This window comes from Crinia signifera, chromosome 5 (genome assembly GCF_055691185.1).
Source record: "Crinia signifera chromosome 5, ASM5569118v1, whole genome shotgun sequence".
Taxonomy (NCBI): domain Eukaryota; kingdom Metazoa; phylum Chordata; class Amphibia; order Anura; family Myobatrachidae; genus Crinia; species Crinia signifera.
Window position 1 is genome coordinate 122,982,272 of NC_139221.1, and position 15,109 is coordinate 122,997,380.

Sequence of the window (15,109 nt, forward strand, 5' to 3'; positions counted from 1 at the left end):
AGTAATGAGATGAGAGGAAAATAAAAATGGTCACTGCATACGCGCACTGATGAAGGGAAAGTATGTGTGCTCTTGTAGGACTGGCTGTCAACACTCCCAGTTGCAATGTTTGCCCTCTATGGAGGCACATTGGGCCATGCCTCCTGTCTTCATCTGGATTTACAAGTCTACAACAAATTATTAACCCCTTCCTGACAGAGCCAGTTTTTGCGTTCCTGACAGAGCCCTTTTTTTCAAATCTGACATGTCTCACTTAAGTGGGGATAACTTTTTTTTGCTTTTACTTATCCCAGTGATTTTGAGATTGTTTTTTCGTGACACATTGTACTTCAAATTAGTGGTAAATTTGGGTCGATACAGTCTGTGTTTTTTTGTGAAAAATACCAAAATATCGTGAAAAAATGGAAAATTTAGCGATTTGCAAAATGTTAAATTTTCTGCTTGTGAGACAAATAATCTTACCACTCAAAATAGTGAATAACTAACATAGACCATATGTCTACTTTATGTTGACATCATTATTTCAACTTCCTTTTAATTTTTTGGGACACTAGGAGGCTTCAAATATGAATAGCAAATTCTCAAATTTTCAAGAAAATTTCAAACACTGATTTTTTTAGGGACCAGTTCAGTTCTGATGTGACTTTGAGGGACTTGTATGTGAGACACCCCCATAAATGATGCCATTTCAAAAACTGCACCCCTCACAGTATTCAAAACAGCATTTTGGAAGTTTGTTAACCCTTTAGGTGTTTCACAGGAATTAAAACAAAGTGTAGGTGAAATTTCAAAATTTCTTTTTTTTTGCAGATTTGCAATTTTAATACATTTTTCTAAGGAACACAGTACATTTTACTAGAGAAATGTGACTGAAAATTGATTCCCCCAATTCTTTTGTTTTCATAAATATCCTATATGTGGCCCTAGTGTGCACGGTGACCAAACCACAGGCTTCATAATAGAAGGAGCACCTACTTGATTTTGGAGCCTCCTTTTTATGAGATTATTTTTTAGGCACCATGTAGGTTTCTAGGCACCATAAGATGCTAAAAGTTAGGAACCCCCCCACAAGTGACCCCATTTTGCAAACTACACCCCTCAGGGAATTCATCTAGGGGTATAGTGTACATTTCAAACCCCCAGGGGTTTCACCAATTGTGGTACAACTGGGCAGTGAAAATGAAAAATTATTTTTTTTACACAAAAATACAGTTCTGGCTCCAAATTTGTCATTTTCAGAAGGTATGAAGGAGACAAAGCACCCCAAAATATGTGCCCCAATTTCTCCCGAGTACGGCAATGCCTCACATGTGACCAAAAAATACCAGTTGGGTGCATGGCAGGACTCAGAAGGGAAGGAGTGATTTTTGGATTTTGCAGCTCAGATTCTGGTGGAATTTTGGTGGGTGCTATGTCGCATTAGCAAGACCCCCAAAGCACCAATACAGTGGAACCCCCCCACAAGTCACCCCATTTTGAAAACTACACCCCTCAGGGAATTCATCTAGGGGTATAGTGTACATTTCAAACCCCCAGGGGTTTCACCAATTTTGATACAAGTGGGCAGTGAAAATGAAAAATTACATTTTTTTACACAAAAATGCAGTTCTGGCTCAAAATTTTTCATTTTCAGAAGGTATGAAGGAAAAAAAGCACCCCAAAATCTGTGCCCCAATTTCTCCCGAGTACGGCAATGCCTCACATGTGACCAAAAAATACCAGTTGGGTGCATGGCAGGACTCAGAAGGGAAGGAGTGATTTTTGGATTTTGCAGCACAGATTCTGGTGGAATGAATGGTGGGTGCTATGTTGCACCAATACAGTGGAACCCCCCCACAAGTCACCCCATTTTGCAAAGTACACCCCTCAGGGAATTCATCTAGGGGTATAGTGTACATTTCAAACCCCCAGGGGTTTCACCAATTTTGATACAAGTGGGCAGTGAAAATGAAAAATTACATTTTTTTACACAAAAATGCAGTTCTGGCTCAAAATTTTTCATTTTCAGAAGGTATGAAGGAGAAAAAGCACCCCAAAATATGTGCCCCAATTTCTCCCGAGTACGGAAATGCCTCACATGTGACCAAAAAATACCAGTTGGGTGCATGGCAGGACTCAGAACGGAAGGAGTGATTTTTGGATTTTGCGGCTCAGATTCTGGTGGAATTTTGGTGGGTGCTATGTCGCATTAGCAAGACCCCCCAAGCACCAATACAGTGGAACCCCCCCACAAGTCACCCCATTTTGAAAACTACACCCCTCAGGGAATTCATCTAGGGGTATAGTGTACATTTCAAACCCCCAGGGGTTTCACCAATTTTGATACAAGTGGGCAGTGAAAATGAAAAATTACATTTTTTACACAAAAATGCAGTTCTGGCTCGAAATTTTTCATTTTCAGAAGGTATGAAGGAGAAAAAGCACCCCAAAATCTGTGCCCCAATTTCTCCCGAGTACGGCAATGCCTCACATGTGACCAAAAAATACCAGTTGGGTGCATGGCAGGACTCAGAACGGAAGGAGTGATTTTTGGATTTTGCAGCTCAGATTCTGGTGGAATTTTGGTGGGTGCTATGTCGCATTAGCAAGACCCCCCAAGCACCAATACAGTGGAACCCCCCCACAAGTCACCCCATTTTGAAAACTACACCCCTCAGGGAATTCATCTAGGGGTATAGTGTACATTTCAAACCCCCAGGGGTTTCACCAATTTTGATACAAGTGGGCAGTGAAAATGAAAAATTACATTTTTTTACAAAAAAATGCAGTTCTGGCTCAAAATTTTTCATTTTCAGAAGGTATGAAGGAGAAAAAGCACCCCAAAATCTGTGCCCCAATTTCTCCCGAGTACGGAAATGCCTCACATGTGACCAAAAAATACCAGTTGGGTGCATGGCAGGACTCAGAACGGAAGGAGTGATTTTTGGATTTTGCAGCACAGATTTTGGTGGAATGAATGGTGGGTGCTATGTTGCACCAATACAGTGGAACCCCCCCACAAGTCACCCCATTTTGCAAAGTACACCCCTCAGGGAATTCATCTAGGGGTATAGTGTACATTTCAAACCCCCAGGGGTTTCACCAATTTTGATACAAGTGGGCAGTGAAAATGAAAAATTACATTTTTTTACACAAAAATGCAGTTCTGGCTCAAAATTTTTCATTTTCAGAAGGTATGAAGGAGACAAAGCACCCCAAAATCTGTGCCCCAATTTCTCCCGAGTACGGCAATGCCTCACATGTGACCAAAAAATACCATTTGGGTGCATGGCAGGACTCAGAAGGGAAGGAGTGATTTTTGGATTTTGCAGCTCAGATTCTGGTGGAATGTTGGTGGGTGCTATGTGGCATTAGCAAGACCCCCCAAGCACCAATACAGTGGAACCCCCCCACAAGTCACCCCATTTTGCAAACTACACCCCTCAGGGAATTCATCTAGGGGTATAGTGTACATTTCAAACCCCCAGGGGTTTCACCAATTTTGATACAAGTGGGCAGTGAACATGAAAAATTACATTTTTTACACAAAAATGCAGTTCTGGCTCAAAATTTTTCATTTTCAGAAGGTATGAAGGAGAAAAAGCACCCCAAAATCTGTGCCCCAATTTCTCCCGAGTACGGCAATGCCTCACATGTGACCAAAAAATACCAGTTGGGTGCATGGCAGGACTCAAAAGGGAAGGAGTGATTTTTGGATTTTGCAGCTCAGATTCTGGTGGAATTTTGGTGGGTGCTATGTCGCATTAGCAAGACCCCCCAAGCACCAATACAGTGGAACCCCCCCACAAGTGACCCCATTTTGCAAACTACACCCCTCAGGGAATTCATCTAGGGGTATAGTGTACATTTCAAACCCCCAGGGGTTTCACCAATTTTGATACAAGTGGGCAGTGAACATGAAAAATTACATTTTTTACACAAAAATGCAGTTCTGGCTCAAAATTTTTCATTTTCAGAAGGTATGAAGGAGAAAAAGCACCCCAAAATCTGTGCCCCAATTTCTCCCGAGTACGGCAATGCCTCACATGTGACCAAAAAATACCAGTTGGGTGCATGGCAGGACTCAGAAGGGAAGGAGTGATTTTTGGATTTTGCAGCACAGATTCTGGTGGAATGAATGGTGGGTGCTATGTTGCACCAATACAGTGGAACCCCCCCACAAGTCACCCCATTTTGCAAACTACACCCCTCAGGGAATTCATCTAGGGGTATAGTGTACATTTCAAACCCCCAGGGGTTTCACCAATTTTGATACAAGTGGGCAGTGAAAATGAAAAATTACATTTTTTTACACAAAAATGCAGTTCTGGCTCAAAATTTTTCATTTTCAGAAGGAATGAAGGAGACAAAGCACCCCAAAATCTGTGCCCCAATTTCTCCCGAGTACGGCAATGCCTCATGTGTGACCAAAAAGTGGCAGGACTCAGAAGGGAAGGAGTGATATTTGGATTTTGCAGCACAAATTCTGGTGGAATGATGGTGGGTGCTATGTCGCATTAGCAAGACCCCCAAAGCACCAATACAGTGGAACCCCCCCACAAGTGACCCCATTTTGCAAACTACACCCCTCAGGGAATTCATCTAGGGGTATAGTGTACATTTCAAACCCCCAGGGGTTTCACCAATTTTGATAAAACTGGGCAGTGAACATGAAAAATTACATTTTTTTACACAAAAATGCAGTTCTGGCTCAAAATTTTTCATTTTCACAAGGAATGAAGGAGACAAAGCACCCCAAAATCTGTGCCCCAATTTCTCCCGAGTACGGCAATGCCTCACATGTGACCAAAAAATACCAGTTGGGTGCATGGCAGGACTCAGAAGGGAAGGAGTGATTTTTGGATTTTGCGGCTCAGATTCTGGTGGAATGAATGGTGGGTGCTATGTGGCATTAGCAAGACCCCCGAAGCACGGTGAAATTATGAACCTAATATTCCATAGATGTGTGGTATATTTTAAAACACTCCTTTATACATAGGCCGGGTTTGTCGGGGCAAGTGTCACACTGGAAAATAGTTTGCTTTCTTATTCCCTTTTTATAGCAAACTTTGCACCTTTTTTGTGTCCTGCCCTTTTTTCCAGTGGAGGGGATTTCATCAGGAAAATGCTGCCCTGGTACAATACGGGGGCCAGTACTAGAAGTACTGGGGCCCTCTGCCTGCTGGTTCCCAAATATTAGGCCCTTTATGACTTCCTCTTGAAAGTGCATAAATGTCCCCCTCTGGCCGGTAGAACGGAATAGCACGTAAGCGTTATACAGTGCCATCTGGATGATATACACGGCCACCTTCTTGTACCAGATTTTTGTTTTCCGCAGGGCACTGTACGGCTTCAGTACCTGATCTGAAAGATCCACTCCGCCCATGTACCTATTGTAATCCAGGATACAATTAGGTTTGGAGGTGTGGGTACTGGTACCTCGTACAGGGACGGAGGTGGTACTGTCTCCGTGAATTGTTGTCAGTATAAGGACATCCCTCTTGTCCTTATATTTGACCAACAACATATTTTCGGTGCATATTCCCCTGCTTTCACCCCTTCTCATTACTTGGGCAATGTGCGTTTTTGGGAGGCCTCTTTGGTTCTTGCGCACAGTACCGCAAGCTGCTGTACCTCTTGAACCAAGGGCCTTAAACAGGGGGATGCTAGTGTAAAAGTTATCCACATAGAGGTGATAACCTTTATCCAGGAAGGGGTGCACTAAATCCCAGACAATTTTCCCACTAACACCTACGAGGGAGGGGGGGCATTCTGGCGGTTGAATTCTTGAATCCTTCCCTTCATAAACCCTAAACCTGTGGGTGTACCCTGAGGTGCTTTCACACAGTTTATACATTTTTATGCCATACCTTGCCCTCTTACTGGGAAGGTACTGGCGGAATTTAACCCTTCCTTTAAAATGTATAAGGGACTCGTCGATACAAATAAATTTTTCAGGGATGTACACCTCTTCAAATTTGGCACTGAAATGATCAATGACCGGCCTGACTTTGAATAGCCGGTCAAAGGTGGGATCATCTCTGGGTGGGCACTGTGCATTATCGGTGTAATGTATAAATTTAAGAATTGTCTCAAATCGAGTCCGGGGCATGGCCATACGGTAAAATGGAGTACTGTACAGAACATCTGTACTCCAATATTGCCTAATTTCTGGCTTTTTTACTATGCCCATATGAAACACCAGACCCCAAAACGTCATCATCTCTACTGCATCTACAGGGGTCCACCTAGCAAATGATGACGTGGGGTTTTGAGCAATAAACTGCTGGGCATATAAATTAGTTTGGTCCACCATTAAATTTATAAAATCATCAGAGAAAAATAATTTGAAAAAGTCAATTTCTCTGAGACCTGTGGAATCAAATTGGATTCCTGGCATGGCCAAAAACTCAGGAACCTGGGGCTCAAAATTGTCTGGTGGTGGGGTCCATACTAGATCAATTATTGGGGGGGGAATCTCAGCTGATCTACGGGGGCGTCTTTGAGGGGGTCCCTCATCACCAGAGGAGGAAGAGGAGCTTAAGACGAATCCTTCAAATTCCCCGCTTGCATCACTGCCTGTGTCAGAGTCAGAGGCAAGCATGGCATATGCCTCCTCCACTGAATACATTCTCCTGGATGACTGGGAGGACATTTGGGAGGACATTTGGGAGGACATTTGGGATGCCATTTTTATTTTTGTGTTACTGGTAGTGAAATGTTTCAACACGTGTATAGTGTAGGGGGGGGTACAAACTTTATTTCAATCCGGGGGGTATGTAGTGTGTATGTGGTGCAGAAAAAAAAAAATACTTTATACCAATAAAAAAAAAAAAAAAAATGAAGGGGTTAAAAATAAAAAATTGAAGGGGTTAAAAAAAAAAAAAAAAGGTCCTGCGCCAAAAATTGAGCACAGATGTTGGTCAGTAACGTCTGTCACTGAACAGCGCTCAAAGGCAACAGGAATCTGATCAAAAAAAAAAATTGATCAACCCTGTACCGAAAAAGCTGATCAGTGATGTACGTCACTGATCGGCGCACAGTGGCCACAGGACACCCACAAAATCAGTGTGTGTAAAAAAAAATTAAAAAAAGACCCCACAGCACTCACAAAAAAAAAAAAAGGTGATCAGTGATGCGACACTGATTACCAGTGAGGGACAGCAGGTGCACAACCTTTGGTGCAACTGACAGTGCAACTGGCAGCAACTGACAGGTATATATATAAAAAAAAAAACCTCTGCGCCCCCAAAAAGTTGCTGATCAGCACAGATATACTGATCAGCACAAAAGGGGGGGTAGCAGACACAAAATATACACTCTCTATCACTCTCTGTCACTATCTCTCTATCTCTCACTATCTCTCACTATCTATCACTCTAGGACACTGCAGCAGCAGCACTGACAGTTATATGTATAAAAAAAAACTGCACCCCCAAAAAGGGGGGGTAGCAGACACAAAATATACACTCTCTATCACTCTCTGTCACTATCTCTCTCTATCTCTCTATCTCTCACTATCTATCACTATCTATCACTCTATGACACTGCAGCAGCAGCACTGACAGTTATATATATAAAATAAAACCCCTGCACCCCCAAAAAGGGGGGGTAGCAGACACAAATCTCTCTATCTCTCTACCTCTCACTATCTATCACTATCTATCACTATCTATCACTGTATGACACTGCAGCAGCAGCACTGACAGTTATATATATATAGAAAACCCCTGCACCCCCAAAAAGGGGGGGTAGCAGACACAAAATATAGCTCTCTCTGTCACTATCTCTCTATCTCTCTCTATCTCTCTCTATCTCTCTCTCTATCTCTCTATCTCTCTATCTCTCTATCACACTGCAGCAGCAGCAGGAAGTCTCAGGAAGTCAGATCCAGGAAGCGTCCAGCACGCTACAAGCAGTGATAAGGTGATCAGGTAAGGTATTTGCAAGGATCAGGTAAGTATTAGCAAGGATCAGGTCGGTATTCACGGCAGGCAGGCACGGTGACCGTTCTGCACGCTATTCCAGACCGGAATGGCGTCTGCAGCGCAGTCACCGTCAGTTTAAATGTCGCGCCTTGGCTGTGATTGGTCCGTGGGTCCCACGGACCAATCACAGCCTTGGGGGCAGGTGGGGTGAGGGTGGGGTGAGGTGTCATCGTCACCGATGACCCCCTCATGCCCCCTGACGCCCGGCGGTGATTGACACCTGTGTTACCGAGCGTCCGATTCGCTGGTAACACAGGAAAACGCTGTGAATGGCTGTTCACACTGAACAGCCAATCACAGCGATCGCCGACGGGGGGGCGACATCGCAGCCCCCCCTGGGCATGCAGGGACATGTCTGCTGTCAGGGACAGCAGACATCGTCCCTCTGTCACTGCGTCTCGAGACGCAGTGACAGTTTAAACTCATGACGTACATTTATGCCATGTGTCGGGAAGTACCTCCCGGCCATGACGTAAATGTACGTCAAATGTCGGGAAGGGGTTAATAATAAAGTGACCCCCTGACCTCACACTAGAGGGAAATGAGTCAGAACTAAAAATCATCACTTCAGACTGCTATTGAAGGGTGCAAGGAACAACATAATTCTGCCTACGCCCTCTGACTGAGGAGCAGTATCATGAGAAACCAGGCAGGAGAACACTGCTCAGACACTAGGCTCCATGCTTGTAGCATTAAATGTCCTCAGGGAGCCACTGCCATCCCTGCTATCACTCCCAGAGGTGCATTTCAGGGACCAGACAGAAGAAAACAACATGGCCACACATTGTTACTCAACTGAGAAATCGAATACAGGGGAAGGAGTTGTCACGATAAACTTTCCAGAGGTGTTAACTTACTTTCTCTACTCTATTGACTAAGCCATACATTATGGCTGCCATAGAGGTGATAAGGCATACTGAGAGAAGGTAAACCCTTTCACGAATAGGTTTCCAACATTTAATGCAGCCGCACTGATTTGGTGCAAAAAGCCTATTCCACTAGTATCAATTACTTCATTTGAATAGATGGAATGGAGACTATGGGCCTGATTCAGACCTGTTCATTTTTTTTCATTCACAACAGCTGGAGGCCCCAGTTTGGCTATGCCTGGTTTAGACTTACTTTTATTCTGGCCAGAGATGGCCAAATTCGGGGCGGGTGTTGACGTCAGCCATGCACTCCAAGTAGGCATCAACACAACTGCGTCGCAGTAGTACACCCATTTTTACTAAGGGTGCGGCCCATGAAATGCTGGATGGTCCCCTATGTCCACCCCCGGCCTATCCATCCTGGAGTGAACGCTCCAGCAAGTGTGAAACTCGCCGAAGGGGTTTGCACATGCACATATCCGCGCATCTGCAAACTCCAACAATCGGACACAGTAACAAATTTGTCTTGCACCAAGCAGGACTGAATCACCTGCTATATTTGAACTTGCTGTTTAAGATAGTACATAAAGTTCCTAGGATTATTATAGGATAAAGCATAATTATTTTAAGAGAGGTTAATTACCTTGTGCATCAGCAGCTGTTATCCATCAGGCAAACAGAATGCAGATATACAGTAACACCAACCCCTAAAGGGGTGTACACTCGGGCTCGGTGATTTTGACTAAGCCAAATGAAGATGAAGCTTCCGGAAATACTGCTGCCATCCCCAGCCTATTAGCCAGTTTTTAATGCCAAAATTGACCTGCCTGCACAGTCTATTTGGCAGGATAATAATGACACCTATATGGGGTCCCCATATAGGTGTAGCCCAAAACACCAATTAAGAAACACCCATTTAATTCCCTTTCACACCATTATTTTGTGAACAATAAAATCTATATTTTACACATCAATTTCTATTTCATCTCTCTTACACTCCAAAAATACAGACACAACAACATAAAGGCAGCGCCAAAGCCCAACCAAATAAGAACACTTCTAATCAATAAGGGACTAGGAAACCCTTAAAAACTTGGCAGCGCCTGACTAACACACCAACAAATAGTGAGCGCAGTGCATCACCCCCAATTTCTTCTAATGCTGCTTTCACATCTCAAAATGAAGGTTCGCACAGCGACTTTGAAACGGGTCAGTCCCGGCGCGAACCTTTATTTTGGGATGTTCACATCCCCACAGTGAACCGGCAAGAATGTCGGTTTGCTGACATCATCCGGGGGCGTGGCGGGGAGTCGGTGCATCATCGGGGGCGGGGGAGGAGGCAATGCTTAGAGCAGGCATGTCCAACCTGCGGCCCTCCAGATGTGCTAAAACTACACATCCCAGCATGCATTGCCATCATTCTAGCATTCCCTAATAGCCAAATTGTGGCAGGGCATGCTGGGATGTGTAGTTTTAGCACATCTGGAGGGCCGCAGGTTGGACATGCCTGGCTTAGAGTGTGTGAAACCAGCTCGACCCATTTAACCTGTTCGCACTGCCAACGAACCGGTAAGAACTCTGCTTTTTTACCGGTTCGTATTGCCGTGTTGCTACCCGTTTAAGGGACATGGTAACCCCTTTCATATAGCACTAATTACCGGGTCAAAACGGCTTGTACCCGGTAATTAGTTGCGATGTGAAAGGGGTATCAATAATACTAAGTACACAGTAGATAATAGATCAGGTGTAGCGACAGTTCAACGTGTTGCACTGACTATCTTTTTAGGGCATAATTTCGATAAATTATTTTGGTAAAAAAAAAAAGTAAAAACGTGTTTTCACACCCCATTTTCACATTATTTTAGGATCATAGGAATGTATTAATGGTTAATTGGAAGAGCTATTGCAAAATTACCCTCCAAGCCCTTAATATTGTACTTGCAAACAGAAAGGATTGTAGAATTAGGAGCGCAATGAATTTAGGAAGGTGCTGCCCACTGAAACATATGTGGAGGGAGGTACACCACCTCCCAAAGGGATGAAAAATGGTAACAAATTATGTAAAAGTGTGGCGCACCCTTCATAAAAAGATGTTCACAAAAACAAACTATGTAATCGAACAAGGTTAATTTCATACATTAAAAGACAATAAAACGGAAGAAAAGATGCAATACTATTTATGGAACTTCTCTTCAAATCCTGGTTACAAACAAGTGTCCAAGTGGCAATTGGACACTTTAATTGGACACACTTTATTGGAACTTGCACACTTGCACTTTTTCACCCTGGGAGCAGACCAGAACAAGCCTACTGCAGGGATGCAGCAGACTTTCATCTTTAAGTATAACCCACCGCAGTTATATTAAATGGTGAGATACCGATCTTTTATTTTTTTTAACCAGGATTTGAAGAGAATTTCCATAAATAGTATTGCATCTTTTCTTCCGTTGTATTGTCTTTCAATGTATAAAATAATTTAATTTAGGTGCACCACGCTGTGACATACTTTTTCTTCCTTTGTTCTATGTACAATTTAATTCCTTTGTTCTATGTACAATTTAATATGTCCAATGGTAGCACACCCTCTGTAGAAACAGGATAAGGAGCATACTCATCCTCACTGTTCATTAGGGGGTCCACCTGTCATCCTCCAAAATTAATGAGGGTCCTGTGCGAATAACACATCCTTTGTGTCAATGAATAAAATAAACCTTGTTCAATTACATCGTTTATTTTTGTGAACATCTTTTTAGGAAGGGTGCGCCACACTTTTACATAATTTGTTACCATTTTCCATACTTGTACTTGGAAAGTGATGTCTTAAACTTGATCAAACATAAATTGTCGAAAAACAATGGAGGAAGCTTTGAAAAAACACCATCTTCATATATGTAGTGTGTGTAGATGATCTGACAGTGCATACAGAGATATCTGGTCATTCACTTTCCTCTGAACAGACCGCTACAGTTCTGAAAGGAACAATGACTGTTCAGTGTGTACAAATAATATTGTGTGCACTCAGTCATTAAAAAATGCCAGGTCTGTTGGCAGTTACATTACTTAAGTATGCAAGGACTGCTAGAGATAACTAGCCACTAACTTGCCGACATGATTATGGCACCTTGAATTCTTTAAAGGAGCCTTAAATCTGCCCATATCTGAAGAAACCAATGTTACCTAAGCCAACAAGTTTAAGGAACATTCCTAGCATTGTAATTTTTTAGCTAAATTGAGAAGGGTAAGTTTTCTAATGGAAGTGTGCCAGGTTTAGGAATGCAGGGTGGGGGTAGGGAAGTCTGCAGTATGGTACCTTAGGCTGTATTCGATGGACCAATAAAACAAATTGTTTGCACTGTGCATGCTTACAAGGCCAAGTGAAACATACTTCTGCATCTCTGCAGGGTTTCTCAGAGTAGAATGAAAGTTGGCAAGAGGGGTGACAACATGACGTATGCACTTAGCATAAGTGTGCTGTGGCCTAGTGAGGTATATATTTGCAAAGATTTGGTGATTTCTGCGTATGCAACACTTGGTGCTTTCAGATTGATCTCTCGAACCCAGGATACGGCTGCTGCAAGTGTGTGCTGACAGTGATGTCGGGCGATCGCACAAGTGGATAAGGGCTATACAGCCATATAGATAAGGCCAAATCGGAGTACAGGCAGAACTATAAGCTTGCGAGCAGGGCCCTCCTACCTTTTGACTGACTGTAAATACCCTGTTTGTTGTATCATTGTCTCCTTTGTAAAGCGCAATGGAATATGCTGTGCTATATAAGAAACATAATAAATAAATAAACTACGCAGCTACTCGGAGCACACAATGCGGCTGCTTTGCGTGCAACACTTCATCAGTCCCTATGTGTTCAGACATTGGTTTGCCGTACAGCGACATTAGATCATGTTTCACGAACAATGATATTTGGCATTGTTTACAAGTCATGTCAGATCTGGTATTCAGGCTTTAGATCTACAGTGTCTAGGTAGACAATCAAAATGTTGACAACTATTTGTCGACACAAAAAAGGTCAACATTAAGTTTTTTTATGTCGACATGCCTTTTTCCATTATTTGTTTTTTTTGTAAAATACTTTACCACCTGGTCAAAAAAAAGGAAAAAATGTTGAGTCTTTATTTTATTTAGTTTCTTCTATAGCGCACACATATTCCGCAGAGCTTTACAGAGTATAGCTGAACAATCACATCAGTCCCTGCCCCAGTGGAGCTTACAATCTATATTCCCTATCACATATGCACACAGACATTCTAGGGTTAATTTTTGTTGGAAGCCAATTGACCTACCAGCATATTTTTGGATTGTGGAAGGAAACCGGAGTACCCGGAGGAAACCCATGCAACACCAGGGAGAATATACAAACTGCACTCAGTTAGGGCCATGTTGGGTATCGAATCCATGACCTCAGTGCAGTAATGCTAACCGTTACACCATCTGTGATGCCTTATAATGACTGTAATGTCCTATTTTAATGACTACTTCTGATTCTCGGTATCAAAAAACAACCAAAACCTTTGTTTATTTTTGAATAAAATAAGCTTTTGCCCTTTTTACAATGATCATACATGTTACATGCTCACTTTAAAATGAAAAGATAAAATGGGTGCTTATTTTGAAGAGCAAGGTGAATGTTTTCATCAAGATTTGATGGACTTTAAACATCTTTATCTGTGGCAATACAATGAGAGTATGATGAGGGATTATATTTTGGGGCTAATGCAAGAAAGTCCATACATTCACAGAAGAAATACGAATAATACTCAAAACTTTTTAAAATATAATCTGTTATGCGTTGTAAACAATTCAAATTCAGAACAAAAGTTTGTTTTATGTTTACATACAATAAAAGTATGAAAATAGGGAAATGTTCTTAACATCTGTACAAACTTTTTGGGGTAAAACTATTTTTTCTTTAATTAGTAATGTGGAAGAATTAAAAATCAGATGCAGAACCCAGACTCAAAATTCATGTTGACTGGTTATAATAATGTGAAGAAGCATGGCGAGCGCAGTGAGCCATGCGAGGGGCATGTTACACAAAAACCAACTTCATAATTTACCATCCACATGGGCATAGAGTTAGATTCTAATTACATGCCGAGCGGTACACATATCTGTCCATGCCTACCTATGTTGACATAGGCAACAACAAAAAACATGAAACTCCTGTCGACCTATAGATTGTAGACCTAGCCACTGTAGATTGTAAAGACCAAACCAGTCAGTTATTTGGAGGCTTGAGATCTTGTAAGGAGGACACAAAAATAAAAATTAAGGCATTACTTTTGACAATTAATGGGAATGAAGAGGGCCATGGTCTTTCTTAGCTATAAAAAAAAATTATTTCTAGCATGATGTCTGGTAGAAACTCAACTGCTGGAAATTAGCAGTCATGAAAACCTAAAGGCTCCGATACACTATGCAACTTTTCAGAGGGGAGAGGTTGCATCTTATTGACCCCTTGAGCCACCTGGCAGCTTCCCGGGAGGCTGACATGTGATTTGGCACTTGATGTGCCGTTTTTTTACATGCGATTTATTGAATGTAGACTCCCAGTGAGCTCCCATGAAGCCCTGGCTGAATCTCGGTAGCCATTTTGTCAACCCTGCTACTGTGACCATACTGTATACCCGCTCATTTATCCCCATAGCCGGTTATAAATAGAGTAATGAGATGCACTTCTATGCAATAGTATTTTCTGAAAATGTCTATTTAACATACTGTACAGTAAAGTAGATATTGCGCTATAGTGCATTTCAATGGGCACTTCACGCACGCACAATGTGGATTATTTTGGTATAACTTTAGATATCTGACATATGCGTATCTGGTGCATAACCGCTGGTATTGCACTCATCCGATAACGCCATATGACAAGCTGTGCAACTTATTGCGCTACCGTGAGACTGGGCACACTTTGGCGTGCCATTCATAGGCAGGCTAGATGAGCGTGGCTCAATCTATATAAGCCTATACAAGAAGGGAAGAGATGTTTTGTATATGATCTCGTGTGGACATTTTTTTTTCTTGCTTCTTTAGGGCCATGAAAATGTCAATCCTCCCTTTAATTCTACACTCCTGTGCGTATATTAACGAAGAGGCATTTCTTTTATTTTTTTAAAAGAACAGACCCTCAACTGCTTTACTTCTCTGTCAAAATTAAACAACTGATCTGAATTTATAAGTACCCAAGTTTATCATTGTAACTTTTTTTTTTAATATAAAGTATGCTAGAACTACACTTAAATGTATGTTTTA